Source organism: Capsicum annuum, chromosome 3 (assembly GCF_002878395.1).
Source record: "Capsicum annuum cultivar UCD-10X-F1 chromosome 3, UCD10Xv1.1, whole genome shotgun sequence".
Lineage (NCBI taxonomy): Eukaryota > Viridiplantae > Streptophyta > Magnoliopsida > Solanales > Solanaceae > Capsicum > Capsicum annuum.
The window spans coordinates 16,062,964-16,068,512 of NC_061113.1; the positions used below are offsets into that span (position 1 = coordinate 16,062,964).

Sequence of the window (5,549 nt, forward strand, 5' to 3'; positions counted from 1 at the left end):
ACGCGCTCAAGGAGAGTGAAACACACTCTCCTTGCCAACTCAACATTTTGTACCTAATAGATATCAATTTTAGCACTTGAGAGGTCTGATAGGTACAAACCTTAGTTGAGGGGTTTAAGTGAACTTTCAGGACAAGTTTGAGGTCCTATCGATGGATTTGGCCTAAACAAAAAGTCAACAATTAAAGGAGGGAAAAAAAAAGAAATAATAAAAATGATTAATTGTTCGAAATTTATTTGTCATTATATCGTTTAGGGCTCGTCTCGGAGCAAGGTTTAGCTAAAAACGCCCCGAGGCATGGTGGGAAGGCGAAAGTATCAAAAGATAAATACACCAAAATTTAAGACGTTTGTCTAAGCGTGAGGCGCAAATTAGGTATAAGCCTAGAAAGTTTAAATTTAATTAAAATCTCATACTAAAATATATGATTGGTAAATACGTAAACACTCAAATCAAAAGTAAGAAAAAACTTAAAATTTACATTTTCAGACGTATTTGTCGGTGGGTGTCGATGATATTGCTATTGAAGAAAACATTGGGTATACTTTCTTTTTCCTAGTTGCTTTCTCTTTTAAATTATTATTTTTTTCCCACTCTTTTAAAATACAATATATGATATGTGGGTGCAGAACCAGGCTATTTTACTTGTAAATAATGGCAGTGGGCTGACATTCTGATTAATTTGATCCCTATACATACAAGAGTCATGGCTAGGGGCTACCATGATATAAATAAAGGGAAGGAAATAGAGGGAATTAATCAACAGCCATTATTCATGGAGAGGGAGCAAAAACTTCCAACTACTTTACTCTTCCCATGGCTAGCACAGGGCCACGTAACACCTTACTTGATGTTAGCCAAGAAATTAGCAAAAAGAAACCTTCACATATATTTTGTTTCTACCCCAATTATTCTTGAATCCATTGAGAAAATCCTAGCCAAACAACCCTCAAGTCTAAATATTGAATTAGTGGAATTTCATTTACCTTCTTTGCCTGAACTTCCTCCTCACTATCACACAACCAATGCCCTACCTCCTCATCTTAACTTCACCCTTATACAAAATTTTCAAATGGCTTCTTCCAATTTTTCCACCATTCTTGACATTCTAAACCCTAATTTTCTCATATATGATACCTACCAACCATGGGCTCAAAGCACTGCTTCTTCGCGCAATATTCCTTCAATACATTTTTATACATCGAGTATAACTACTTTTTCGCAAATCTATCATTATCTCCATGAGAATGTTAGGGCCATGAATTGTGAGAAGGACATTGCTTCCCAAAATTTAGATGAAATAGAAAGGAAAATAGTTATAGGAGGCATAGTCCTAAGTGCCTTTGAACAGTGGCAGATCCAGATTCGGCGGAAAATTATACTATTTATACAAACTTAAAATTATTTTTTCATGTATATATAGTTAACGCTGAACCCCTTCGACTAATTATTTCGTTCACATTTTTTGATTTTGAACCCCCTCAATTAAAATGTTGGCTCCGTCACTGCCTTTGAACAATCTAATGACATTGTTTTGGTCAATAGTTTTAGGGAGATTGAAGGCAAGTCTATTGATATTCTTTCTCATTCGTCCAACAAGGAGATAATATCAATTGGTCCAATTATTCGCGATGTCATCGATGAAGAGGATAATTCAGAGATCATCCAATGGCTAGACAAGAAAGACATGAAATCTTCATGTGTTTTCGTTTCTTTTGGAAGTGAATGTATCTTATCAAAGAAAGATACTGAAGAAATAGCTAAAGGGCTTGAGCTAAGTCTTGTCAACTTTATTTGGGCTATAAAATTTCCAGCAGGTGAGACTACAACAATTGAAGAAGTTCTGCCACAAGGGTTTCTTGCAAAATCAGAGAAAGGGATTGTTGTAAAAGGATGGGTACCACAAGCCAGAATTTTAAAGCATTCGAGTATTGGTGGTTCTGACTCATTGTGGATGGAATTCTTTATTAGAAAGTATAAGTTTTGGTGTTCCTATAATAGCAATGCCCAAACATTCTGATCAACCCATAAATGCAAGATTAGTAAAGGAACTTGGCATTGGTGTGGAGATTTTGAAAGATGGAAATGGGGAGATAAAAAGAGAAGAGGTGGCTAGTGGAATAAGGAAAGTGGTGGTGGATAATGTTGGAGAAGTAAAAAGAATATAAGTGAAATAAATGAGAAAATTAGGATGAAAGGTGAGAAAGAAATAGATAATTTGGTCAAACAATTGAAAGCTACTTTGCAAGAGTGAATGTATAATTCATGGATTGGATTTTGCTACAAATTATATTGCAAGTATATATTATGGATCATAATATAAAAAAAGGGAGGGCAAGTAGTACAAGGATTGATGGGGAAAAGTAGAAACATTATAATTATAAATTTCTCCATTTACTTTTAATCTCAAGTTTTTATAATCGATCTCACAATACTGTCATGTTTTAAATCATAAATTATGAAAATCATCCAGCATACATGTTATAAGTTTGATTGACGTCGTATTATTCATTTATATATTAGCATTGTGTAAGATGTGAACAATTAATAAGAGAGACAACTTAATTAAACGGAAATAAATAGAAAAAAACAATTACAATTAAAGGTAGAGATCTCATGCTAATGGATGGCCATGTTTATTTTATCCCTGTGACAAATCCTTGAAAATAGTTAGTGCATGAATAGAATTGTGTGAGTATACAAGTAGTATAAACCAATATATAAGTATTAATCTGAACACATAGTATAGTACATAGATATATCATACTACTGAAGAAGCTTGCTACGGTGCACTGAATTACTCGCCTCTCTGACTCGTCTATATATGTACATATAATCTATAATCTATATCTATAATGTATAATCTACAATCTATCTATATCTATAATCTATATCTATAATATATTAAAAGTGTGAATACCCTTAGAAAAGTGATTCGAACTTTTTGCCTTCGTTAAAACACTCTATAATAGACAAAATCGTCTTTTCACCTATTTCCTTCAATATATAGAAAACCCTGATAAAATAAATATATGAAAAGATTAAGAACCCTAAACTACATAAAATATATGAATTCTAAAATATTTATGAATCCTAATATATATATATATATATATATATATATATATATATATATATATATATATATATATATGAAAATAATTTACCAGTCCTAAAATAATATATGTAAAGAACACATTAAATTCTTTTTCATCTTTTTCAACGTTTTTTTTTTATTGCAAATAAGTTCGTGTGGGGTTTTAAGTTTCTATATTTTATGCCTTTTTTGGTTTGTTTATTTAAATTTACCTTCAAAATACGTTCGTTTTTTTTATTGTTGCTTTAAATTAGGCTTAACAAAATTGAAGATTCGTTAATTTGTAATATGATTTTTTCATAATCTTTTATAATTTGCATTTATATTCGTAAATAAATCGTTATTGATTGATTCATTAATATGTTTGTGCAGATGAAGAAAGATTTATGTAAAATATGCAGACAAAACTTCATATCGATTACAAGTGAATTTAAGGTATGTTATTTCTATTATAAATTTTATTTTTTATTCATATTAGTTCTATTTCTTTTTAAGGCGTAATTCATGTTAATACTCTTTTATCAAAATCATACTTACATTATAAAAAACTATTGAGATAAAAATAAAGTGAATTGTAATTTATCATAATAGCAAACATATCATAGTGTCAAACAAGTATTAAACAAAGTCATTTAGTTGACTAAAAGATAAAACATAGTGGTAATTAGAGATTTCATGTGTCGGTAAATCAAATTTAAAACCAATTTCATTCTTCCATCATTTGAATTTCTCATTTTATGCTTTAGTATCGTCATTAAGAAGACTCTAAAGTATATTTTTTCTTTCAAAGTATAATATTAAATAATTAATATTTCAATATGTCATATTTTTTTTATTTTTTTATTCATATCTTTATTTTATAATCTATAATTATTTGTATTGAATGAGAAGATGCCTGAAATGGAATGTGATTTTACGTGTCTTGACGTGAGCAGTATGAAAAGAGAGAAATAGGAGATCTTTTGAAGAGTAAACTTTTCTTTATCAAGAAATTAGCCTTACGTGACTTTAAATGGATTCGATTCGTAAAAGCAGGATTTTTGAAGGCGGATCAAGTATATTGTTCGATATAAATAATAAAAATTTATTCTTTTATATACACTTATTATTATCTTCATACACACATGCAAAACACACACACTTGACTAGTATAATATATTAAAAATGTGAAGACCCTTAGAAAAATAATTTAAATTTTTTACTCTTCATTAAAGGACTTCGCTTTAGATAAAATCATCTTTTGCCTTTTTCCTATATTTAATTATAAAAATGATTTTCTACAATTAAATCATCCAATTTTGTCCAAATTTGTAACAACCGTTCCAAGGTTTACCCCAAAAATTTAGCCGACTCTTTTCAAGGTATGCTCCAAAAATTTTTGTCCAAATTTGAATTTGATTTTTGTTCAAATTTGTGTTCTACTATCTAATAATTTTTATCCAAATTAATAAAAGCCGTCTTTTCCAAGATTCTCTAGTTTTTTCACAAAAAACTGTCGTTTTTGCCTACTTTTTGCCATAAATATTATTGCCTTTGCCAATTTTTTGCCATAAATATTATTTAGTCTCCTATTTAGTTTGCACACATATTATTTCATCTCCTATTTTATTTGTACATCTCTCCATCTATTTAAACGCTTGTGATTTTTGATTATTCATCATTTTCATCAATTTTCATTGTTTTCATCTCAACAATTGCTTCAACAATTTTATTTTCAGATTTTTGGTGTCACAACATCTTTCCCTTTTTTCACTTCTAGTTTAGGTATACGCGCCTTGCGCGTGTACCTCATTTTAATGAGTTCAAACATTACATTAAATAGGATATTTGTTTAAATAATAAAGATGAATATGATAATTAAATTTAATATCTTTTGAGTATGTAAAGATAGAGATTTTATTTATTACACCTAATCTTTATCAAAATTATTTTTAAAAGTTGATCGACATTTATCTACCATCAGTAAATTGCAACAAAACAATATAATGATAGAGACATTAAAATAATAGAATTAAATCTAATCTTTACACCCAAAAAATTTCTCAAAGTCGTCCGACACTCATCTACCACCTGTAAACAACAACAAAATATTACGATAATAGAGATATCAAAATCATACAACTAAACTTAACCTTTACATAAGAAAATTCCTCAAAACCGACCAACATTTATCTATCACCTGTAAATTGCAACAACATAATACGATAAAAGTGATATCAAAACAATACAATTAAACTTAAAAATTACACACAAAAATTTCTCAAAGCCGATCGAGATTCCTCTATGAATTGTAAACTACCACAAAATAACAAACTAAATGAGATATTACGATAATACAATTAAACCTAAACTTTACCTTAAAAAAAGTTCAAAGCCGACTCACATCCATCTAGCATATGTAAATTAAAATAAAACAATAAGATAATAAAGATATCAAAGCAATACAATTAAA

General features: G+C 29.2%; 1 pseudogene; it reads left to right on the forward strand.

Moving 5' to 3' along the window:
- The first annotated feature begins 508 nt into the window (after positions 1 to 508).
- Positions 509 to 2,469, forward strand: LOC107866627 (annotated as a pseudogene).
- Positions 2,470 to 5,549: the final 3,080 nt, after the last annotated feature.